The following is a 27,230-nucleotide window of genomic DNA, read 5'->3' on the forward strand; positions in this document are numbered from 1 at the left end:
TACAGATGAGGAAAATAAGGCCCAGAAAAAATGAAGTGATTTGCCTAAAGACTCATTAATAGTTAATGTTAGAGCTGGAATTTGAACTCGGGTCCAATTCCACAACACTGGGCAGCTTCATGAAAAGTGTGAATATTTAAAGGGCTATCACTTGAAGGAGAGATAAATTTTCTTTTGTTTGGTTTCAGAAAAAAACTTAATAGCTGTTAGTAGAATGTGAAAAGAGTTCATTTCCTACCTATTTACAATTATCCCAAAGTAAGATGGTTTGACTTGGGAGACTCTTTCACTGAAGGTCTCTAGGTCAAAACTAACAATGCCACTTCTTGGGCATTTTATTGACATCATTCTTATCAGCTGTAGTTGAACTTGATGACTTCTAAAATCCTTTCCACCTCTGAGAATCTATAACTATTATATAGATAATAAATGTCCAAGATGAAAAGTCAAGGATATGATAAAATCCTCATGAAGGAAGGACTCACATTAGTGAGATCATGAATATAGCTATAGAAATCTTAAAGTTTTATTCCTAAATTAAATAACAAGAATGAGAGAAATCATTATTGGAGGACATTCACTCTTGGTAGACCATTTCTGGAATACTGTCTTCACATTTTTTAAATCTGGTAGAGCATGTTCAGAGGTGGTGAGGGAATTTTTTAAGACTATCTGTCAGGAGAACTGATTGAAGGAATTCTTGATGATTAGCCCTAAGAGTCTTAGGGGAAATGATAATAGTTTTAGGCTTGAATCAACTCCTGGGAATAGAATTAAAAGCAATGGATAAAAATTCCAAAAAGACTTTTACTGAATACAAGATGTAAAAAAACTTCATAAATATTAAAGATATCTGACTGCAGAATATGTTAGCCTAGGATTGAGTGTATTCCCATTATCAGAAGCTTTTAAGCAACATCAAGATCACTCCTTTGGAATGTTATCCAGATTTTTGTATAGGTGATGATTGAACTCAATGATCTCTGGGTTCCTTCCATTTAGCATATCCAGTGATTTCATGAATGGATGATATTCTGAAAGAGAAGATCAAAGATGAACATAAAAAAACTGATTCATGTGGTATGCCTGAAAAAAGTTAAAATAACAAAGTTAATTTAATGAAGGAAATTAAGAACTGGAGAGAGGTAGGAGATAGGAAAAGAAATAGGAAAGTATAGTGTCATAGGAAGAAGACAGTTCTGAGCAGCTTACATTGGAGTCACTGAATAATATGAAATATTAGAAGAGTGTGAACTAAGTAAAAACCATTGGGTTAAATTAATGGAGAAAACAAGTTCAGTAGAGTGTGGGGGGCAGGATTCTGAATGCAGTGAATCAAGGTAAAGTACAGTGTAGTGTAGTGTAGTGGAAAGTGTTGATTTAAAGAAAGGATAGAATTGAATTTGAACACAGCATTCACAGACTGTGTGATGATGGTCAAGTCATTTAATCTCTCTCTATCTGTTTATTTAGCCATAAAATGGGTTTAAATATACCTATAGCAACCTCTTCCTAGAGTTCCAGTGAGAATCAATGAAAGGAGGAAAATGTAAAGTACTTCATAAACTTCAAAGTTTTATATATGAATTAATTGGATGATTATTAGAGTGATAGTAAAGAAATGGAGTCAATAAATGTAAACTATTTTTAAGAAATTTGTCAACAGAATTGAGAAGAAAGGGTTTCTGCCGCCCCTCCCCCCAGTTAGGATGAAATTACTTAACTCATAGGATCAAAGAGCTGGAAGAGATCTCAAAGATTACAGCACTTATTCCCCTACATTTTACAAATGAGGAAACTGAGGACCTGAAGATGAAGTTAAAAAAAAGATAACTACCTTTCTTATTCACAGAAGTGAGGGAAAAGGAGTGTGAAATATTGCATATATCATCAAACTTGCTTTATATGTTAGTGGAGTTTTATTGAGCTGCTTTTTTCCCTCCATTTTTTTCTTCTATGATACAATGTTTGTTTTGGGGGAAAGGGAGGAGAGAGGAAAATACTTAGGAATGAAAGTGATACAAAAGCCAGAGATATCAAACTTTTAAAAATGCAAGAAAATGTCTCTATTACACAGAAAACAAAAGTAAGACAAATTAAATGAGTGGGGTTTAATGAAAAGAGGACTGGGGACAGAAGATCTGATTTTTAATCTGAACTCCATAACCTTGTACAGTCATTCCCCCTCTATTGGCCTCAAATTTTTTATCTGTCTCTTCCAGCTCTAGTCTTCTAACTTTAATCAATTTGTATCAATTTGCTGTGTGATTATATCCATCATAAATTAAGCTGAATTCTAGGACTGCTTGTCCTGGTATGAAAATTTAATAATTTTTAGGGAGGACAAAAGTTCTCCCATTCCAATAAGCTATCTTAAAAACACATGACATATATTTGAAAGGAAAAGTAGATTGTGCATCATAGATTTATCGTTTCATGTTTAATCATCTTTTTTTATTGTACTATGTTTTGGAAACGCTAGCTTTATTCTACAAATTAAAAAAATTAAATTACATTCATGATTTGAGTTGAAGAAAATTAGAACTCAGGACAGATATTTATTTAGTGTAGTTTAGTGGATTTGTAGTCAATATCTGGGTTCAAATTTTGATTCTGTGACTTACCACCTGTGCATTTTGGGTGATGTCCCTTAACCTCTCTTCCTCGCCTATAAAAGGACTTGGATATACTATAACATGGTTTCTAAAATTCCTTCTGGCATTAAATCTATGATCTTGCTACACCTGCTAAGGTGGGGAAATGTTAAGTTTCAGAGGAAATTGAATTAGAAACTGGAATTCATGATTTCACAGATTTGTTCTCCATGCTGCCACCTGGTGGAAATAACTAGTAACATCAGTTATTGTAATTGCTGGGCAAGGGGAAAACCTGACTTTACAGTTAAAAGGGAGAGAGAGAGAGAGAGAGAGAGAGAGAGAGAGAGAGAGAGAGAGACAAAAACTAAAGTAGGAAAAAGTATTAGTCAAAAGGGACTCTCCAGCACAGATGCTCCCGGGACAGCTGCAGACACATTCCATGTGGGTCCACCCTGCAGCCACAGAGGCCAAAGAACACTCAGCATGCTGAGTCCTGGAGCAACGTCGCAGGCGGCTGCAGAGGCTTTGCAGGTGCATCCCTGACCTTTCTGTCTCATTGCCTTTGCTGTGGTTTCAGGTCTGGCAACAGAGTGCCCCTTCTCCTGAATCTCTGCTTTGTTAGGCAACAGTCAAAGAGGCTCCTGCTTATCTACTTGGTTTGGAACTAAGCAGAAAGAAGAGCTATTGTTATTCAAAATGCAAAACACACTCAGATCTTCCTCTTTGGGGCAAAAGAAGTGATGAGTCAGGAAGAGACAAACCCTCCCTTTTCTTCCCCCCTCTGGTTTTGTCAAACATTTGAATTTGTAAGCCATAAAAAGCAAACCTTTCTATGCCTGAACTGTATCAGTTGGTTTAAGAAATATAGATTTTTTCTTTAAAATCTCCATATTATTTATAAATCAAAATCATTTTTCCCTTGAGAACAATCAAAACATAATGAGACAAAGAACTCAAAATTCAAAAAGACCTGTTGGTTTTAAAGAGTCTATCCAAGAAAATAACTTCTGAATTACTGAAATAGCAGTATAGTACTTTGTGATACTCAGATGAAAGACATCATCAAAGTACAGAGTGTTATTAATAACCCTTGGTGTCCAGCCATCTCTCCCCCTTGTTCTTTCAGGCAGGCATCTGCTGAGTTCTATTTCCTTTATTTCTTTTCTTTTTTCTTTTTGTTGTTTCATTAAGTATTTCTCAGACATCTGCTCTGGGATTCTCAGAGAAAACACTAAACTCTTCTTAAGGATGAGTATCACATACAAAGAGGAAAGTGTTGAAGGATTCCAAAATTCCAATGTTTCCAAAAATGGAGTTTGGGGAACCACAAGCAATATTTCAAGATTTGCATCAGACAATTAGTGTTTTAAGTAGCTAAAATAGGGTTTGGGAAAAAAGAAGTAAAAGTTTCATTCAAGAAAATAATGCAAAATTATGAGCATCAGCTAGACAAGTGATTATTTTAAAATAAATTCAGAGAGATCTAGTGAATTTTCTAATAAGGAAATTCAAGCTCCATTCTCTCTAGAGTAAACTTTTTCCTCCATAAAGGTCTTCCTCTTCTATTCTGACTTATCTCCTTTTCTATCCTGACCAATCATAAAACTCTACTTTCTTTGACTTAATATTACTCTTTATAATTGAAAATTATTAATAGTATTTGAAAAATTGCTCCAAACCCATATTATCAAGAGAATTGTAAATTGAAAAAACACTGAAGTTTTACCTCATACTGTGAAATTGCTAAGATGATGAAAGGTGAAAAGACAGGTAGACCAGCATTCTGTCCATTGAACTATTTTGAAAAGAATTTGGAATTATGAAAAAGGAGTCTAAAATGCCCATACCCTTTGATCTACCAGGAAAGGCATATTTAAAAAAAGGAATCAAGTAGAAAAAGAAAAGTAAGATAGATATAGAAATATAGATATAGCTATACATAGATATATAGAGACATAAAGAGATTGTAATATTCATAGAAGCACTTTTTGTGACTAAATAAATTTATACCAAAGTTAAGGGAATACTCTTGCACCATGAGAAAAGACTAGATGAATTTAAATAGGAAAAACAAAAATATAAACTGAATACACCAGAATTATAATAACCAAGCTTTTTCTGGTAGAAAAATTGAGAAAATGTACCTACCTTCCTTCTTCATAGATCAGTATGAACAGTTCCAGGAGAGAAAGAAGTGTTTGTGCTTATCTACAGACCTGAGCGTAGGTCAGGAGAGCAGTTATAGCCACCCATAAGCCCTTGAAGGAATTGAGAACTTACAAGTCACTGGAGGGAAGCCCTCAAAAGAGATGTAAAAACTATCAAAAATTTGGGAGAGTACATCCTCTACTATGGAAGCAGAACCACACCTTAACAAAGAGTTAGAATCCAGTCATAGACTGGGGAAATGAGAAAGCAACAGAAGAAAAATAAATTTAGCCATAGGCAATTACTTTGGTCCTATGGAGGATCAAAATAAACACTCAGAAGATAACAATGTCAAAGCTTCTGAATTCAAAGACCCAAAGAAAAAATATGAATTTTTCTCAGGCTATGAAAGAGCTCAAAAATATTTTGAAAATCAAATAAGGGAGGTCAAGGAAAAATTGGGAAGAGAAATGAAAGTGATGCAGGAAAAAATTCTCTGAAGAAAATAACTTCTTAAAATATAGAATGAAACAAAGGAATGTTGGCGACTTTGTGAGAAATCAAGAACAATAAAAGAAACCACAAGAATGAAAAAATTAGAAGAAAAAGTGAAATATCACATTGGAAAAACAACTAACCTGGAAAACAGATCCAAGAAAGATAATTTTAAAATTATTGAATTACCGAAAATCATGATCAAAAAAAGAGTTTGGACACTTTTTCAAGAAATTCTCCAGGAAAACTACCCTATCCTAGAAGCAGAGGGTAAAATAGAAATTGAAAGAATTCACTGATCACCTCCTGAAAGAGATCCCAAAATGAAAACTACCAAAAATTTTATAGCCAAATTTCAGAAGTCCCAAGTCAAGAATAAAAACTTGCAAGCAGTCAGAAAGAAACAATTCAAATATCATGCAGTTACAGTCAAGATTTCACAAGATTTAACAATTTCTACATTGAGGGCTCATAGAACTTGAAATATGATATTTTGTAAGGAAAAAGAGCTTGGATTACAACCTAGAATCAACTACCCAGCAAAACTGGACATACTCTTTCAGGGGAAAAATGGGCATTCAATGAAATAGGGACTTTCAAACTTTCCTGATGAAGTGAACAGAGCCAAACAGAAATTTTGATCTTCAAGTACAGATGAAGCACAGAGAGAGTAGATGGGAAGGGCCAATTATGAGGAACTTAATGATGATGCACTGCTTGTGTTCCTGCACAGGAAGATGATACTGATAGCTCTTATGAACCTTTACATTTATTAGGGCAGTGAGAAGGAGTGTATATAGCCAAGGCACATGAGGGAGTTAAATTTGAAGTATAATATATTTGGGGGGGGGGTTTGCAAGGCAGTGGGGTTAAGTGACTTGCCCAAGGTCTCACAGCTAGGTAATTATTATCTGTTTGAGACTGGATTTGAACTCACGTCTTTCTGACTCCAGGGCTGGTGCTCTATCCACTGCACCACCTAACTTCCCTGAAGTATAATATATTTTAAAAAAGTTAATGCCAGAGAAAGGACTGTACTGGGATAAAGGGAAAGGAGAGGTAGAATGGGTAAGATATTTCACATAAAAGAGGTAAAAAAGTAATCTTTTGCAGTAGAAAGGAAGAGGAGAAAGATGTGGGATAGTGAATTGGATTTAATCACATGGAAATGACTCAGAGAGGAAATGACATACACACTCAATTGTGAATAAAAATCTTTATTTTCCTAGAGGAAAATAGGAGAGAAAATGGATGCAAGTCAGGGGACAAATGGAGGGGAGGTGTTCTGTAGTTGATAGAAGAAAGGGAAGATTGTTGGAAAGGATAGTCAAATACAACACACTTTTGGGGAGAGAGAGGGAGAAAGGAGAGAGAAAGAGAGAATAAAGGGGACTTGGGAAGAATAGGATGGAGGGAAATACAGCTTAGCAACAGCAACTAAGAAAAACATATTGAAGCAATTTCTCTGCTGTACTTATGCTAAAGAAAGATATTCATCCTAAAGACAAAGGTGATGGTGTCTGAATACAGATTAAGGCATCCTTTTTTAAACTTTATTTTTCTTAAGATTTCTTTTTTGGGGTGAGGGTTATGTTTACTTTTACAACATGTCTATTGTGGTAACATTTTTCATGACTACACATTTTTGACCTATATCAAATAATTTGTTTCTCAATGAGGTGGGAGGAAGGAAGATTATTTGTAACACAAGGTTTTATAAGTGAATGTTGAAACTTGTTTTTCCATGTAACCAGGGGAAAATAAAATAAAATAGAAAAAAAAAGAAAGAAATCATAGTTGGCCTAACTTTAGAAAAGCCTAAAAAGACTTGTGAATTGATGCGAAGTGAAGTGAACTAAACCAGGAAAACATTGTACACATTAACAACAATATTGTGAGATGATCAGCTTCAATGGAAGCAACTTCTCTCAGAAATTCAGTGATCAAGGACAATTCTGAGAGATTTGTTAAGGAAAATGCCATCCACATTCAGAGAATAAATTATGGATTCTGAATGCAGAGTAAAGTATACTATGTTCACTTTTTAAAACTTCTCAGACTTTTTTCTCCCTCAGTTCTAATACTTCTTTCACAATGACATTGATATGGAAATTTATCAAAAACATCTTTGGATGCACAACCTATCAAATTGTTTGCTACCATGGGCAGGAAGAAAGAAAGGAAGGATGGATGGTAGAAAAATGTGGAACTCAAAAGCTTGCAAAGGGATGAATATTGAAAAATATTTTGCATGTATTTGAAAAATAAAATTTTAAAAAGAACTTCTTTTAGAAAAAAAGAGTTTTTACCCCACTAGCAGGAAAGTTGGAGTGGAAAATTATATTATTGCATTTGTTTAGGTCTACATGTTTTTTATTTAATCTGTTTTACTGATCAACCTCAATTTTTTTTAAGCCATACTAAATCACTTTGATGAATATTGCTTTGGGATGTATTCTGATTTGGCACTGTGATGTTTCCTTCTACTTCCATTTTTTAAAAGTTTTTCCCTTGAGATTCTTGACCTTTTGTTCCCTCAAATAAATTTCATCATTTTTTTACCTATAAAAACTAATCTTCTATTAGATTTGTTGCTATGAAACTGACTAAATAAATTAATTTAGGGGAAATTGTCATTTTTATACTATGACCCACCCAGGAACAATGAATATTTTTCTGTTTATATACGTCTGTCTCTATTTTATGATTGTGTAGTTCCTGGGTTAATCTTGCTAGATAGGCCCACCAAATAGTTTACATGTTTTTAGTTATTTTGAATAGAATTTCTACTTATGTTTCTCTTTGCTAAATTTTTAGATGAATTTATTTTATATCTTGAAACTTTATTGAATTCATTATTTCAATTAATTTTAGCTGATTATTTAAGATTATCACTTCATCAATAAAAATCAATAGCTTTTCCCCTCTACTTTTGGCTATGCTTATTCCCTTTCTCATTGACATGTTTTATTTTTACATTACAAACATTTACAGATAACCTCCATTTCAAGGCATCTGTCCTATAACCAAATAAATCAATTAAGCAAAAATAATACTACAGTGACTTTATCTGAAATAATATGCAATAATCCACATATATAGATCTGTGATACTCTTCCCAATTTACCACCTGCAGATTCTTCCTTCCCTGGCCCTACACTACATATCTCTAGTGTGGAGAAGGGGAAAAGAAAACTTCAGTTTGAAGGAAGGAAAATCTCTGATTAAGTTGATCAATACTTTTGATGGCATGGAGAGAGAAAGGAGAGAGGGAATGGACATTGGTTGGTTACGGTAAATATTAAAATAATATTAAATTAAAATAGTTAGACAAATATCTTTAAAAGTCCCTTCACCATCTTAAATCCCTCCAAGAAAAGCCTCAACTGGGGCAGCTAAGTGGCACAGTGGATACAACACCAGCCCTGGAGTCAGGTTACCTGAGTTCAGGTAACCTCAGACACTTAGCTGTATGACCTTGGGCAAGTCACTCAAACACATTGCCTTAAGTAAATAAAGAATTTTTTTTTAAAAAAAGAAAAGCCTCAAATGGATTTATTCAATCAGAGGGATTAAAGAAAAGCCTTCAGCAATAAATATCATTTATATGTGTATATACATAAATGTGTATACACATATGAGGGGGTTGGGGTGATTAAGAAATTATGTTAGGGAGGAACAAGACACAGACCCAAAAGAGAATAACTCAAAAGTACCTACAATCCAAACCTCAAGGGAAAAGACCATAATTTGCTTTTTGCAATTTCATGTTCACTTGTTCAATTGGGTACAAGGTTCATAACCACTTAAGCATACTATCCATAGGGTTTTCTTGGCAAAGATTCTGGAGTGGTTCACCATGTCCTTTTCCAGTGAATGAGGGCAAATAGAAGTTATGACTTACCCAGGTTCATGGGCACACTCACAGACAATTTGATATGGAAATGTATTCAATTCAACAGAGATATAGAGAGCATTAAGAAGAATAAAGGAAAAGAGAGTAAAAGGGAAAGGATAAATTCAAGGAGCAATGGTAATAAATCAAAGAAACTTCAAGTATGAATATGGGAAGGATAAAAGGAATAATGAAGATAACAGAAAATGAGGTAAAGAGGGAACAAAAATTACAAGAAAAAAGGTTGGATAGAGAAGAACAATTGGCTATTAAAACTGTGAATGTGCCTGGGATAAAGCTTACTCATAAAATGATAAATGTTGGCCAACTGGATTAGAAAGTAAAATTTTGAAATATTAAAAACTCATAGTAAGTTTGAATCAATTATGCCTCAGCTGAATGCAAAAACAATAAAAACAAAGGTAACAATTAGGACTTTGGATTAGGCAATAGCAAAAATAGACTTCTCTTAAAGAGACAAAGAAAGAAACTACATTTTGCTAAAGGATACAATAAATGATAAATTGTTTCAATACTTAACATATGCAACAAATTGCACAGTTTCTAAATAAAGAAAAAACTAAATGAATTACAAGAAGAAAGAAATAGTAAAACTATAATAGAAGAGTCTTCTATTTACTTCTATCCACCATAGAACAACTTAATTTTTTACAAGAGAAAGACATTAAGGACATACCTTAATAAAATTTTAATAAAATTTATGTATGATAGACGTTTGCTAATTTTAATGCAAATAAAAAGAAATTTAGCTGTGTTATACATTACAAATAGATTTTGTACATTCTAAATATATAAATATGTATATATATGTATAATATATATATAGGTGTGTATGTGTATTTTACTTGTACCTTTTATAAAATTTATCATGTCTTTAGCCCTATAAATATACACATCAAAAAAATCAAATATACCTTTACCAAACAAAATTCAATGAAAGTTACATTAAATAATGAAATTATATTTTCCCTTCAAGAAATATTAAAGATTAGCTGAAGAATAAATAACTTAATCCTAAAGAATTAAGGAGGGGGGAATCAAAGAACACATTATAGAATGAACAGATAATTTCATTAGAGAGAATGACAATAAGACATGTGGCCAATTTTGGGGGGATACTACTAAAGCAGTTCTTAGGAGTAATTTTATGTATCAAAACATTTTTATTATATAAGAAAAGAATAATGAACTTAAAATGCAATAAAAATTACTATTAACAAAATTTAAAACTACAAATAAAAATCAGAATAGAATCCTAATAATAAAATAAAAAATTAATAAAATTGAATGAAAATTCTATCTAATTAATAAATAAAGTTCATGATTATTTTGAAAAATAAGATAGATAAATCATTGGTTAATTTGATTATTCATGTCAAAAATGAAAAAAGAATTTATAATAAATGAATAAGTAAAGAATATCATTAGAACTATGTAATTCAACTATATGTTAACGAAACCTACCTACAAGCACATGAATTGTCCACTTCTTCAGTATACATTGAGGGATCCGGAAAGGTTCATTTATTTCCAAATATCTCCCCAAATGCCCAGGAAAAAAAGAAAACCATATTATTCATGTCAAATCTGAAAAAAAGAATTTATAATAAATGAATAAGTAAAGAATATAATTAGAACTATGTAATTTGGGTCAGCTAGGTGGCACAGTGGATAGAGCACCGGCCCTGGAATCAGGAGTACGTGAGTTCAAATCCGGCTTCAGGCACTTAATAATTACCTAGCTGTGTGGCCTTGGGCAAGCCACTTAACCCCATTTGCCTTGAAAAAATGTAAAAAAAAAACCCCAGAACTATTTAATTCAACTATATGCCAACAAAACAACCAATATAAATGAAATAAATGAATATTTATAAAAATATAAATTTCCCAAATTCAAGAACAATAGAGAATATAAATAATTCAATTTCAGTGAAAGGAAGTGGCAAAGCCATAAATGAATTTTCAAAAGGTGAGGTGAGAGAGGGACTCTAGGATGAGATGGATTCACAAGTGAATTCTATTATTTAAACAAGAGTTAATTCTGATGTTATAAAATCTGGCTGTTTTTTAAAAAATAAAAGAGAATCCTACCAAAATTCTTCTATCATACAACAAAAAAAGAAAAACAATACACCAGTATTTTTAATGAATATTGCTGCAAAAATCTTAAATGAATCATTAGCAAAGAAGTTAAAGCAATAATTCACAAAAATTATACACAATGACTAGAAAAGGTTAGAAGTGAAAGAGAGCTTTCCAATAAAATTGGAGGTAAGGAATGGATGTGTATTATCTCTACTGTTTTTAAAGGTAACACTATCTATGCAAGGTATAACAAAAAATAAAATATATATATAAAGAATATTTTGTAGTTTGTTTATGAAATTATAGGTTGTATTTTTTAGTGTGTTCCCAAGTATGTTATGCATTTGATAGTTATTTTGCATTAAATTGCTCTTCCTTTGGGTTTTATTGGAATTTTATAAATATTGATAACAGTTGTAGAAATATTTAATATCCAATAAGTTTGCAAATGCTATTGGTTCAATTGATTTTAGTTGACTCTTTAGAATTCTTTAGGTATATTCATGATATTATTTATAAAAAGGAGTAGTTTTGTTTCCTCTTTTGTCTATGATTATTCCTTCAATTTCTTTTCCTTGTCTTACTGCTACAGTCAGAATTGTTAGTAAAATATCAAAAAATAGTGTTGATAATGAGAATCTTTATCTCACCTCTGATTTTACTAAAAAAGAATTTTAGTTCATCTATGTTATGCATATTGATAGTTTTTGATTTTGGTTATACATGCTATTTACTTTTGCAAGGAAATGTTCATTTATTATCAAATTTTCCATTTAAAATAGAACCAGAAATAGTTTTATTTAGTCAGATGTCTTGTCTTCATATATTGATATACTCCTGCATTTTATTTGTTATTAATATGCTTATTTATTTATGATTTTCCTAGTACTAAATCAATATTACATTGCTACGTTAAATTTAGACTGATCATGATGCATAATATTTTGATATATTGTGTATGTAAATTTCTAAGATTCTATTTGCATCAAAGTTCATTGGAAATTTTGCTTTAATTCTTCCTAAATTAAGTATAATGATCATATTTGTAATTTAGAAAGAGATTTTAAGAATCTTTCTCTACCTATTTGAGCAATTTATGTTTATTAGTAAACCTAAAAGAATGCTTTATTGAGTGTACCTTTAAAACTATCTGGTCCTATAATGTTTGTTTTTCTCTTTGGGAGTTCATTCAAAAAATGCTTGAATTATTTTTCAAATATAGGATAATAGACATTTTCTCTTTTAAATCTGAGTATGTTATAACTTTGTAAGTATTAATTCTTTTTCTATAAGTTATCAATTTCTTGGCTTTTGTTGGTATTGATCAATCATGTCTGACAGTCTGTGATCCCATTTTTGATTTTCCTAGAAAAAAATACTGAAATGGTTTGCCATTATGCTCTCCAGATTGTTTTTCAGATAAGGAAATTGAGTCAAATAAGATTAACTGATTTATATAGGGTCACAGAACTAGTAAGTGTCTTACATTTGAATGCAGAATTTCTGATTTGAATGCAGATGTGGCACTCTAATCACTGTGCAACTTAGCTGCCCCAATTTTTTGGTGTATACTTGAGCAAAATTATTTCTAATTTTATCCTTTATTTCTTCTTCAGTGGTTGTGAATTCTCCCTTTCCATTTTTGAATTTCATTTCAAATCTGGTTTTACTCTCTTTTTTCAAAAATAAGATTTGCTATCTTTTTCAAAACTTAAGCTCCTAACTTTTTAGAAAAAAATCAATTTAATGTTTTTTGTTCTTATTTTAAATTTGTTCTTGTGATTTTTGATTCTGGGAATTTCAAGGTTATTATTTAATAGATGGAATGATTTGTTCAATTTTTTGTTGCCTAATTCATTAATTCTTATCTCCTTTGTTGATGAAAATATTTAAAGATTTCAATCTTATTGTGACAACTACACTAATTGTACCACATAAATTTTGCACATTGTCTCATTATTTTTATTTTCTTTTATTAAAATTTCTAGTTTTCTATAATTTGTTCTTTGACCTACTAGTTCTTTAGAATTCAGCTCATTGTTCACTAATTAGTTTTTAATTCTTCAAAAGAACATTATTGAAAATAATTTTATTGCTTTTCTGCATTTTTGGTAAGGTGTTTGTCCTGCAAAAATATTGATCAAATTTTGTAAAGCTTTCATAAATACCTGAGAGGCTTATAAACTCTTTTTTATTCTTATTTAGAAATAACCAGAAATCTTTTAATATGATGTTCACATTTTAATGTTGAGGAAAAAAATAAAGGGAATTAAGATATAGGAGGACTTCCAGGCAAGATGGCAGAGAGAAGACAGGCACAGTTCTAAAGTCTCCTGATCTTTCCACATCTATCATATAAAACAAACCTCTTAACAAAAATCTGACCCAAAAAAAAAAAAACAGAAAGAAAAGCCAGGAGAACGAAAATCTACCTCAGGATATGTCTTTGGCAAGTCCTGGCAGGTGACTCTAGGCCCAGAGGGCAGGTCAGCCAGATTAGTGGCTTGATTGGAACCAGGGAGTCTGATGGCCCTAGAGACAGATCTGCTGGATCAGTGGTGGGGCTAGACCATGGGGGCTTGAGTCAACTAGGGAACAGAGGCACTAGTGTTGGCGCTGACCCTCTGGAGCTTGCCGCCAGGGCTGGTGGGGAGAGTTCCGGTGCAGGAGAGCTGTGGATGCCATCCCTGAGCTCCTCTGGTCTGAGGAACTCAGAGTCCACACCTCCACTGCAGCTGAGGTCTCTTCCCAGAACAAAGAATTACAGACTACTTCTGCCTCAGGCACAGTTGTGTGAGCAGAAGAACCAGCCCAACTGACAACAGCGAGAGGGATGAACTCACCCCAGGGTAAAGACCACCATTGATTGAAGACAAAAGGATTCAATAGCTTCAACCCCTCCCTTCAAGCAAAGGAAGAAGGCCTCAATCAAGGTCACAGACACTCCAGAGAAAGCAACAAGCACCTCCTACTGGTCAGCCAGATAAATTGCATGTAGTGAATAAAGCCTCTAGCTATCCCAACACCAAACCCCTATGAACCAGCCCCTCCACAGCTCAAGGTCTTAGCAAAATGAAGAAGGGTCAGCAGAAAGGTGGATCCATAGAAAAATTCTTGGAAGGAAAAGACCCTAACTCAGAGAGACCTAGAACCTCTGAGGAGATTATGATCTGGTCTCCAGCACAGAAAAACTTCCTTGAAGAAATAAGGACGGAGTTTAAAAATCAATTGGAAAATTTGGGAGAGACAATTAATAACTTGCAACAAGAAAACACATCCTTAGAAAAGGCAACTGGACAAATACAAAATGAGAATAAATCTCTCAGATCCTCAATTGGAGAAATGAAAAAAGAAAATAATTCTCTCAAAACCTCAATTGGTCAAATGGAAAGCTCTTTCAAAAGAAGAATTGACCAATTGGAAAAGGAGTTGCAAAAGGTTAATGAAGAAAACTCCTCCCTAAAAAAAAAAAAAAAAAGAATGGAGGGGTGGCTAGGAGGCATAGTGTATAAAGCACCAGCCTTGGAGTCAGGAGGACCTGGGTTCAAATCCGGTCTCAGACACTTAATAATTACCTAGCTGTGTGGCCTTGAGCAAGCCACTTAACCCCATTTGCCTTGCAAAAACAAAAAGGAAGAATTCTAAAAATTCATGATGAAAAAACCAGAGTGAAATAGAAAATTTGGACATCAAGCAGGAGGTTCAAGAGACACATGAAAAGGTTTAAAGGGGGGGGCAGTAAAAGAAAAAGAAACTGCTATCCAACAAGTTGAGAAAGGCTATATCCCAGAATGGGGAAAAAAAGATTCTCATAAATCTTGAGAATCGTAACTCTAACAGAGAGAATATACCTAGCCAGAAGTGATACACATTCATGATCTATCCATGAGACTGATATCCAATGGGATGTAACCAGCATTAACCCCACTTGGGAGAAAGGCTTTAATAAGTCTCAAGAATTTTAACTCTATTAGATAGAGTGTACTTAGCTAGAAGTGATGGATACTCAGAATTTTCTATGACTCAGATAGAATGATTTTAAAAACACTACCTCCTTAAAAAGGGGGACAGGAAGGAGAAGGGAGGAGGAAGGGTATTGAATGGGGTAAATCTCATTACAGTAAAAGTTACGGAATACCTATGGTAATAGAGGGGAAGAAGGGAGGAGATGAGAAACACCTTAATATTCTTCTCATCAGACTTGGCTTAAAGTCAATTTGCACATACTCAGCTTAAAAACCATTTAACCTTTCAAGTATTAAAAGGGGAAAAGTGGAGTGGGGACAAAGAAAGGGAGGGGGAGGATGAAAGGGTAACTAACAAAAGGAAGGGAAGAGAAAAGGGATAAAGGGAAAGGGGAAAGAAAAGGGAGGTGTGATATAGGAGGGCAAACACAATGAAGGGGGTGGTATTCAGAAACAAAATACTGGGAAATATGGATAAAGAGGGGAAAACACAAACAGAGGGAAGATAGCATGGAGGGCAATAAAGAATTAGTAATCATAAGTTTGAATATGAATGTATTGAACTCTCCCTTAAAATATAACTAAATAACAGTGGATTAAAAACCAGAATGCTACAATGTGCTGCTTACAAGAAACTCATTTGAAGCAGAGAGATACATATAAAGTAAAGGTAAAAGGTTGGAGCAAAATATATTTTGCTTCAGCTGAAGTGGAAAAAAAAGCAGGCGTAGCAATCCTTATCTCAGACAAAGTAGCTACAAAGATAGATAGCTTTAAAAGAGATAAGGAAGGGGTGACTAGGTGGTGCAGTGGATAAAGCACCAGCCCTGGAGTCAGGAGTACCTGGGTTCAAATCTGATCTCAGACACTTAATAATTACATAGCTGTGTGGCATTGGGCAAGCTACTTAACCCCATTTGCCTTGCAAAAAAAAAAAGAGATAAGGAAGGAAACTTTATTTTCCAAAAAGGTACCATAGACAATAAAGTTATGTCAATACTGAATATATATGCACCCAATGGGATAGCATCCAAATTCTTAGAGGAGAACCTGAAAGAAATACAGGAAGACATAGACAGCAAAACTCTACTAGTGGGAGAACTCAACTGCCCACTCTCAGATCTAGATAAATTGAATCATAAAAAAAAAACAAGAAAGAAGTTACAAAGGTAAATAGGTTATTAGAAAAACTAGATATGGTAGACTTATGGAGGAAATTGAATGGGGATAGAAGGTAATATACCTTTTTCTCTGCAGTACATGGAACTTATACAAAAATTGACCATGTACTAGAACATAAAAACCTAATGATCACCTGCCAAAAGGCAAAAATAGTGAATACATCTTTCTCAGATCACAATGCAATAAATGTCATATGCAATATTGGGTCAAGTAAATAATGACCCAGAACCAATTAGAAACTGAATAACCTCATTTTACAGAATGAGTGGAGCAAAAAACAAATTATAGAAAGAATCATTTTATCCTAGATAATGACAATAATGAAACAACATAGCAAAACCTATGGGATTCACTTAAAGCAGCTCTCAGGGTATATAATATATCTTTAAATGCTTACATAAATAAATTGGAGAAAGAGAAAATTAATGAACTAAATATGCAACTTAAAAAATGGAGAGAGAACAAATTAAGAATCCCCAATTAAATACCAAATTAGAAATTCTAAAAATTAAAGGAGAAATTAATAAAATTGAAAGCAAAAAAACTATTGAATTAATAAATAAAACCAAAAGTTGGTTTTATGAAAAAAAAACAATAAAATTGATAAACTTCTGGTCAATTTGATTACAAAAAGAAAGAAGGAAACCAAATTTAAAGTATGATAAATGAAAAAGGTAAACTCACCACCAATGAAGAGGAAATTAAAGTAATAATTCGAAATTATTTTGCCCAACTCTATGCCAATAAATTTGATAATCTAAATGAAATGGATGAATATTTACAAAAATATAACTTGCCCAGGTTAAATGAAGAGGAGATTAAACATTTAAACAACCCTATCTCAGAAAAAGAAATTCTACAAGCCAAAATTGAACTCCCTATGAAAAAATCTCCTCAGTCTGATGGATTCACAAGTGAATTCTCCCAAAAATATAAGGAACAATTGATTCAAATTCTATATAAATTCTTTGGAAAAACAGGGAAAGATGGAACTCTGCCTAACTCTTTCTATGAAACTAATATAGTGCTGATACCTAAACCAGGAAGAGTTAAAACAGAGAAAGAAAATTATAGACCCATCTCGCTAATGAATATACATTCAAAAATCTTAAATAAAATCTTAGCAAAACAATTACAAGAAGGAAAGGGGAGTAGTTTATGACTAAGGAAGAGATGGAGAACATCACCAAAAACATTTCAATTATATTAAATTAAAAAGTTTTGCACAGATTAAAACCACTGTAACCTAGATCAAAAGAAATGTAGTAAATTGGGAAACAATCTTTACAACTAATGGTTCTGACAAAGGACTCATTTCTAATATATACAAAGAACTGAGTCATATTTTTATTCTTTTATTTTTTTTTCATTTGTTCATTCATTTATTCATTTTCAACTCTCTAGGCAGATATAAGGGCAGCTAGAGCACCAGGCCTAGAGTCAGGAAGACTTGAGTTCAAATGTGGCCACCAACACTAGCTTTGTGGCAAATCACTTAACCTCTTTGCCTCAGTTTCCTCATCTGTAAAAATGATCTCTAGTATCTCTGCCAAGAAAATACCAAATGTTGGTCACAAAGAGTCAAACATGATTGAAACAACAGGCAAATAAATTCTTACCAGCCCTTGGTATAATTAGTCTGTGACCATGTCATTCTTATATTTTATTCTATGAACCAGAAATCCATATCCCATTCTTAGCCACTATGTTCTTTTTTTTTTTTGAGTGGATCACATTCTTTATGATAAGTCCATCACAAAAGTTACTTCCATATTTTTCCAATGTTGCCATTGCTGATCGCAACTCCCTCCTTTCTTATTTCTCCACTACCGTGTACTATATTTTCTCTCTCCTTTCACTCTGACTCTGCTGTAGGGTCGCTGAGTGGGGCAGCAGACAGATCCTTGGTCCTGGGGCCAAGAAGCCCTGAGCCCTCATACCACCCCTTAGGCCCAGAATCCACCTGGCCCTATGGTCCTGGGCAGGCCATCCAATCCCAGCCCCTTGCAAGAAGTAAAAAAGAAAATGTTTTATATCTGAACACTGTCCCCCCATGGTCCATCCTCTCCTCCTTTATTCACATCCCCACCCCTTCCCCCTGCCCCCCCTTCCTTCTTACTCCAGATGTCTATACCCCATTGAGTATATTTGCTGTTTCCTCTCCTAGCCATCTCTGATGAGAGCAAAGGTTCCCTCATTCCCCCTTGCCTCCCCCCCCTTCCATATCATTGCTATAGCTCATTGTAATAAAAAAAATCTTATTATGTGAAATATCTTGGACTATTCCCCCTCTCCTTTTTCTTTCTCCCTTTCCATTTCCCTTTTTTTCCTATTAACTCCATTTTTACACCATATTTTATCTTCAAATTCAGCTTTCTCCTGTGCTTCAACTGTAAAAGCTCCTTCTACCTGCTCTATTAACTGAGATGGTTCATATGAATATTATCAGTATCATTTTTCTATACAAGCAGTTCATCCTCATTAAGTCCCTCATATTTCTCCCCCCTCCTCCAATCTCCATGCTTCACCTGAGTCCTGTATCTGAAGATCAAACCTTCTGTTCAGCTTTGGCCATTCCAAAAGAAACCTTTGAAATTCCCCTGGTTCATTGAAAGTCCATCTTTTTCCCTGGAAGAGGACATTCAGCCTTGCTGGGTAGTTCATTCTTGGCTGCATTCTAAGCTGCTTTGCCTTCCGGTATATGGTGTTCCAAGCAACTACGAGCTCCCAATGTAGCTGCTGCTCAGTCCTGTGTGAACCTGAATGCAGCTCCACGATATTTGGACTGTGTCCTTCTGGCTGCTTTTAATATTTTCTCTTTGACTTGGGAGTTCTGGAACTTGGCTATAATATTCCTAGGGGTTGGTTTTTTGAGATCTCTTTCTCGAGGGGATCGGTGGATTCTCTCCATTTCTATTTTGCCCTCTGCTTCTAGAATATCAGGGCAATTTTCCTGTAGTAATTCTTTGAAAATGATGTCAAGGCTCTTTTCCTGATCATGACTTTCAGGTATTCCAATAATTTTCCAATTATCTTTCCTAAGTCTGTTTTCCATATCAGTTGTTTTTTCAATGAGATATTTCACATTTTCTTCTAATTTTTCATTTTTTTTTTGTTTTGAAGTGTTGATTCCTGATTTCTGGTAAATTCATCAATCCCCCTGAATACTATTCTTTGTCTGAAGGATTTATTCTCCTCAGAGAGTTTTCTTATCTCTTTTTCCATCTGGCCAGTTTTGCTTTTTAAAGCATTCTTCTCCTCAATAAGTTTTTGAACTGTTTTATCCATTTGACCTGAGCTGTTTTTTAGCATGCTATTTTCTTCAGCATTTTTTTGGATTTCCTTGACTAAGCTGCTGACTTCATTTTCATGTTTTTCCTGCATCTCTCGCCTTTCTTTTCCCAGTTTTTCTTCCAACTCCCTCATTTGATTTTCAAAGTCTTTTTTGAGCTCTGTCATAGCCTGAGCCCAATTTCTGTTTTTCTTGGAGTCTTTAGATGTAGGAGCTTGTGCTTCCTCATCTTCAGACTGAGTATTTTGATCCTTCTTGGGCTCATTTGCAAAATATCTCTCAATGTTCTTCCTCTTATTTCTTTGCTTGTTCATTTTCCCAGCCTACGCCTGTTTTTTTTGGGGTGCTTCCTGAGCTTTTGGGACACTCCCACAAGGGTCTCAGTGTGTGAGGTTCTGTCCTCCCTCCTGGTCTGTGAATGAACATAGGCACCCCCTTCTTCCACGGGGCCAAGGTGGGGGGACCCTGTTGTTCTATGGGGGGCCTAGACTGGGATCAGGATCTGAATGTGGTCAGAGCCCCAGAGTCCTGTTCCAAAGGCAGAGGACAGAGCTCGGCAGTCTCTCTCTCTCTCTCTTCACTCCCCTCCCTCAGCTCAATGGGCTCATGCCCTGGGGGCTCCTGCTTCCATAAACTCCACCTGCTTCTGTTTCCTGGATTTGGGCTGGCTGTGTGCCCTGAGGGCTGGGCTCCATGTGCACTCTGGCAGAGGTCCCCTGCTGTTCCCCCACTTTGTGCCGGTGCTCCCCAGGGTGCAGCTCAGGAGACTCCCCCGCTGCTGTGAGCCACAGCTCCCAGAGCCCTGGGGCTGCCTCCAGGAGGCTGAAGTTCTTTGGCTCTGATGGGCCACCCCTCTGGCAGGCCACCCCTCCAACCCGGGGAGCAGAGCCTTTCTGCTCTTTTCCAGGTTACCTTGAGTAGAACTGCCTCACTGGGTCCCTTTGTGGGTTCTGTCTCTCGAAAGTTTAGTTAGAGTCCTTAGTTTATGAGTTTTTATCAGAGAGCTCCTAAGACTCGATCCCTTCACGTCCCCATCTTGGCTCCACCCCGCCACTATCTGAGTCGTATTTTTAATATAAAAATCCATTCCCCAATTGAAAAATGGTCACAGGATATGCAAAGGCAATTTACAGATGAGGAGATCAAAGCAATCCATATCCATATGAAAAATTGCTCTAAATTATTACTTATTAGAGAAATGCAAATTAAAGCTTCTCTGAGGTACCACCTCATACCTCTTAGACTGGCCAATATGAGCAGAAAGGATAATGATCATTGTTGGAAGGGTTGTGGGAAATCTGGGACACTATTACATTGATGGTGGAGCTGTGAACTCATCCAATCTTTCTGGAGAGAAATTTGGAACTATGTCCAAAGGGCAAAAAAAAAATGAGCATACCCTTTGATCTAGCAATACCACTATTGGGTCTATACCCTGAAGAGATGATGAACAAGGGTAAAAACATCACTTGTACAAAAATATTCATAGCAGCCCTGTGTGTGGTGGCAAAGAATTGGAAATCAAGTAAATGTCCTTCACCTGGGGAATGGCTTAGCAAACTGTGGTATATGTATGTCATGGAACACTACTGTTCTATTAGCAACCAGGAGGGAGAGGATTTCAGGGAAACCTGGAGGGATTTGCATGAACTGATGCTGAGTAAGATGATCAGAACCAGAAAAACATCGTACACCCTTACATGGGGGTGATGTTCAAACTTGATGAACTTGTTTGTTCCATCAGTGCAACAACAAGAGACAATTTGGGGCTGTCTGCAAAGGAGAATACCATCTGTATCCAGATAAGGAGCCTTGGAGTTTGCACAAAGTTCAAGGACTATTCCCTTTAATTTAGGAAAAAACATATCATATTGTCTGATCTTGTTATCTCTTATACTTTTTGTTTCTTCCTTAATGATATGATTTCTCTCTCATCACACTCCATTTGGATCAATGTATAGCATGGAAACAACATAAAGACTGACAAATTGGTCGGGCAGAGTGGCGGCTTCCAGCTCAGCAGTGGTTCATGTACGAGATGGATTACCACTCTCTGCTTCTGCTGATTATGAACAAAGCATGGGAGTGCAGGAATGCAGAAAGTATTTTAAATCACTCTCGAAGATTCTTGGTCAGCTTCCTGATAGATGTACACTGAAAACTGGACAATATAATATTAATTTTATTAGCTCCCTGGGAGTGAGTTACATGATGCTGTGTACCGAAAATTATCCAAATGTCTTGGCTTTCTCTTTTCTGGATGAACTTTAGAGAGAATTCATCAGTACTTATGACATGATGAAGACAAATACAGCCATCTGACCGTACTGTTTCATTGAATTTGATAACTTCATTCAGAGGACCAAGCAGTGATATAACAATCCTAGGTCTCTTTCGACAAAGATAAATCTTTCTGACATGCAGACTGAAATCAAATTGAGACCACCTTATCAAGTTTCCATGTGTGAATTGGGATCAGCCAATGGGTTCACATCTTCATTTTCTGTGGAGTATAAAAGTGCCAGTAAGATATCTTCTGCTCACCAGAGACTGGAACCAGTGACTCTGCCAGGGATTGTGGCATTTATTCTTAGTCTCTTATGTGGGGCTCTGAATTTAATTCGAAGCTTCCATGCCATAGAAAGTCTCCTACAGAATGATGGTGAGGATTTCAATTATATCATTGCATTTTTCCTTGGAACAGCAGCTTGTCTATACCAGCTTTTCTTTCATGTGACCGTGGGAGTGTTCGTGACACTGCAGATCTGGCTGAGGCAGCCCCAGGGCAAGTCCCCAGATTATAACGTCTAAAACAGGCATGACTACAATTGCCTGCAACAGCTGCCTAGAGGGTCAAGAGAGCCTCCTGCCTATCAGTGGGGAAGATTTCTACTGGACATGAGGAGTATCAAATTCCCTTCTTTCTTTCTGTTGTTTGTAAACAATGCAACCTGCCTCTTAGTACATCTGCTGTGGACTGTCTTCCAAAAGTCTTTGAAAAATATGACTGATTTGAGTGATTGCCATCATGAAGAAGACAGGCTCCCTATTTACTCTGCTGAACTTACGGATGGACAAAGTAAATTTGGAAGATAACTAATTAGTAGCAAGCAGCACATAAGTCTTTCTGAAAAATTCAATGAAAACATAAACATAGTACTAGTTCTCCAAACCAAGTGTGAACCAGTACCAGCGTTGGTCTTTGCCTTTGTGAGGCAGTAGTATAGATTAAATAAAAAGATGCTATGGCACACTGACAAACATGTTTGAAATGAAAAAAATAGTTAGTAAATGTTAGAATGTTGGATTATACACTAATGGGAATGTGCATTTGTATGTCCAAAGATGATTCTTCTAATTGATTCTTTTAAAGTTCTCAGTTGAATCCTTTACCTTAGAAACCATCTACTTCTGAAGATTATCAAGGCAGTCTTACCTAGGCAAGAACTTTAGAAATATTTTAGGAGACAGTGTTTATAAATACTTGTGTGCAATTTTGGAAGTGACTGTTCTTACCAAGTTTTATTAGAGTTTAAGGCAAATAGCTTATCTTTTTCTTTCAGTACTACTATCCTGCTTTTGACAACAGTTTGCACAAATGTCACATTTTAAAAGAATGAAACCAACATTTTCAAGTGGAAAATGTGAAGGTAGCAGCCTGAGAGATAGAAAGGAGGTTACTAGAGTGGGAGTCATGCTGGAATCCTGACTCTGCTACTCACTTTGGCAAATCACTCATTTGAGTAAATGAGGGGTTTGGGGACAGAATAGCCAGTTTTTTTCATTTCTAACATTCTGTAATTTCATGGAATTCAATAGTTGAAAAACCATGGTCTTTATGCTGCTGGTTAAAAATAAGATGTAGTGGCAGCTAGGTGGCACAGTGGGTAGAGCACCGGCCCTGAAGTCAGGAGTACCTGAGTTCAAATCCAGCCTCAGACATTTAATAATTACCTAGCTATGTGGCCTTGAGCAAGCCACTTAAACCCATTGCCTTGCAAAAACCTAAAAAAAAGAAAATAAGATGTAGAAAGACACAGAAAAGACCAAGACAATTTGCAAAATTCATCATGTGGTTTTAATTACCATATCCTGTATATGTTGTTGTACTTTTACAGATACCCACCCAAGAACTGTATCAACCATAATTGACCACAACTTTTCTTGCTGTAGTCAATCTCTAAGTGAAAGAAGCAAATAACAAGAAAAGCTGTTATCAGGGATTTATTTGAAAAAGTAGTATAAGATATTGCTAGGCCAGTACACATTCATCCCCTTCTATAACTACAAGATTGTTGCAAGAAGAATTGACATTTAGAATCATGACCCTGAGACTTACAAGATCATAAATCATCAAAGAAGCAGAAGCTGATATACACTGTGCTATTCTTAACTTAGAAAGAAATGTATGGATGAATAAGAATTGAAACAGAGTTTTTAAAATTTTATTTATGTCAGAAAGATTTTATTCCCTCTTCCATCCATCAGTATCCACATCACTCTGTATACATCCAGAATTCTTGCTTCTGCCAAATTGAGCATGTTTTGTTGTACAGGATTCTGTGACTCTTTGGGGGGAAATAGATTTTTGCCAAGAATACAGAAAAATCTTGGACTCTTGAAAACATTTCTTGAATATTTATAATAATTATCCTATAGATTTTTATACTATTTTTTGCTTTAGAAACAATTTCTACCAGGTGTGATATGGAAGATAGTTACTTTTGTCAAATTGTATAGAGAAGGAAACTGGGGTACAAAAAAATTTGTGTGACTTCCTGAAGGTTCTCTTAACTAAACCAGTATTAGCATTCATGTTTCATGGCTTTAAGTTCAGGACTCTTTCCACTGTGGTGGGAATCATAAATGTTGTATTCACAGAATACCTCTTTTCTTGGTAAAATCCAGAGAGTTTAGACCACTTGATAGCAATGAATTCACACTTCCTTCCACCAAGTATTGATATATTTTCCCTTAATTTGGGGTGTCTTGAGGGTCTTTTGATTGCCCAAAATAATTTTTGCTGTTATGGCACAAATATTTTCCATAAGCCTGACAATAATATAACTTATTTGCTTGACAGAGCTGTTTCTTTGCTCTTGTATGTCAGCACTCAGGAATTCTCATTTCTGGGCTTCCACATGTATGTTGTAAGCCCCAATCCTTTTGACTAGGGCTCCTCTTTATGTGCTAGAAACAGATACATCAGAAATTGAAGATCTGCTTCCTATAAATACTGTTGCCTTGAGACACAGAATATTTTTCTTCAATTTTGAATTTTTTACCATGAATGTACTAGCTCCAGGTTAATGTAGAATGGGAGTGTTTATAACAGTTTTTAAATATGTGAAATGTTATTTTCAACTAACTCCATAATTGAAGGCTTGAACTCATTTAAATTAGCTCTTCTAGAAGACTTCATCAGATTCAGAGACCCTTTTCTTTTATACTGTCTCTGAAACTCCAATAGATCTCTAACTTGTCCAGGCTGCACAAAGGCCAAATTACTTTACATTTCACCCTTTACTTGCAGGCCACAAGGTACTCCTTCCTAGTATTAGGTACTTCATGCCAAAAATGGTCAAGGGAAGAAATTTTTATCTATTCTATATTCCATTTGAATTAATAACATCTCTGATAACCTGTCCTGGGCTTGTAGGAATTACTGAAGATACATATAAACAAACTGTCTTTTATTTGTCCTTTTGGGCTTTTTATAATTCTGTTGACCTAAAAGTCAAGTTTTGTGTGCTGTGAAAGAGAAATAAAATTATAAAAGAAAAAAAAGAAAAAAAAAGACTGACAAATTGCCTTTTTTGGGGGGGAGGGAAGTAAGATTGGGAGAAAAATTGTAAAACTCAAAATCTTTAATGAAAAAAGACATTATATAGGTTGTGTTGTTTAGAAAAATCTAGATAAACTCATTTGATTAAAGTATGGCAAAAGATAATATATAAGAACCCCAGGACAAAGTATAAGTTCCAATAGAATGGAAATAAGGAATGTAGCCAGAGTAGCTTCCCTATTGTTTGAAACTTTCTAAGTGGTATGGTGTACTGGTTCCCAATAAAACATGACAAAATCTCACCCACCAGAATACATTACCACTTATCCTGAATTTTTAATTTTGAAGGAATGAACATGTTCATTGAGGGGAGGATGTAAAGTGTTATTCTTTTATTATGTGAACACTTTAGTTGCTGAAAGGGGGAAAATGTGTATGAAACTTTGATAAAATTAACTCAAAAGTAAATATGCCCTCTCTGATTAAAAATAATATCAGAAATAAATCATTCTGATACCTTGAAGGGAAAATAATGCTTCATAAATAATATAGTTAGAGGAACTCTTTGAAAACTGAGCACTGAACTGATTTCCAGATGGCTTGTTCATTGTGACCCCACAGTCTTATTTACATATATGCATTTTTAGAATTTTGAAGAATGTGGCTAATAATCTATACATCAAGTACAAAACTACATGTTTCATCCATAATTAAGACAAAAGTGACTTCTGTGAATTTTACTTCCAAAGTTAGAGATGACTCACTTATTATGAGGATACCCTAATTGACAAGGTTAGAAAGCAGGGTTAAAGATGACCAGATAGGACAGCTAAATGGTGCAGTGGATACAGCACCAACCCTGGACTCTGGAGGATCTGAGTTCAAATTTGATCTCAGACACTTAATAATTGCCAATGACTCTGGGCAATTCACTTCACACCATTGCCTTAAATAAATAAAATTTAAAATAAAAAAAAAAAAGATGGCCAAGTGAATATAGAAGAGAAGAGGAAGATAATCAAAGAGTGCTAGACAGAAGACAGAAGCTAAAGGTAGAAGTTACTTACAGAAGACAGAATAAAGAAGCTATCAAGAATTGAGGTAGGCTGTACGGATATTTTCTGAGAGTTATGCTAATTGGAAGAAATACAGTACTTTACTGAGAGCTAATTGGATGAAGAAAGGCTAGGTCTTTTGGTAACACTAAATAAAGTTATATTGTCTTCACAGTATTAAAATCTGACTGGAGGACAAAGAGTGCTTTGATATTTAAAAAAAGTTGCCTAAATTTACGGATGTCTAATACCATCTCTAGACTGAGAAGGGAAGTGTCTCAGGGGGTGCCTGGATTTCCCTTTCCTGCCATTTCTAACTTAAGAGAAGGAAAAGAGAAGGGAAAAGACAGAATTTGTAAATGTTCTGAGTTATGCTAATATAACTTGCTTAAAAGTGTCAATCAATCAATCCAAGTATTTTACTAAAATAACTGGATGCTGCTTCAGTATTGCAAAAATTATAGAGAAGTATAATTCTGCCCATCAAGAGATGCATGAAGACTAGAAGAGAAGTCAGTAGCTGAGAAGTGGTTAATTAACAGGTAACACAGACAACTCCCAGCCAAAATGGCAGAGAGAAGTCAGGCACTGTACTAAGGTCTCCTGATTTCCCCTCAAAAATAATATGAAGGAAACCACTTAACAGAAATTCAATTGACAAAACATAGAAAGAGAAGTTGGAAGAAGAAAACCTGCCTCAAGGTCTGTCT

The 27,230-nt window shown here is 34.9% G+C and overlaps 1 pseudogene; it reads left to right on the forward strand.

Moving 5' to 3' along the window:
• The window catches only part of LOC141489320 (vesicle-trafficking protein SEC22a pseudogene), a 60,714-nt pseudogene extending 38,184 nt beyond the window's left edge, over positions 1 to 22,530 (forward strand).
• Positions 22,531 to 27,230: the final 4,700 nt, after the last annotated feature.

Source organism: Macrotis lagotis, chromosome 5, assembly GCF_037893015.1.
Source record: "Macrotis lagotis isolate mMagLag1 chromosome 5, bilby.v1.9.chrom.fasta, whole genome shotgun sequence".
Classification (NCBI taxonomy): domain Eukaryota; kingdom Metazoa; phylum Chordata; class Mammalia; order Peramelemorphia; family Peramelidae; genus Macrotis; species Macrotis lagotis.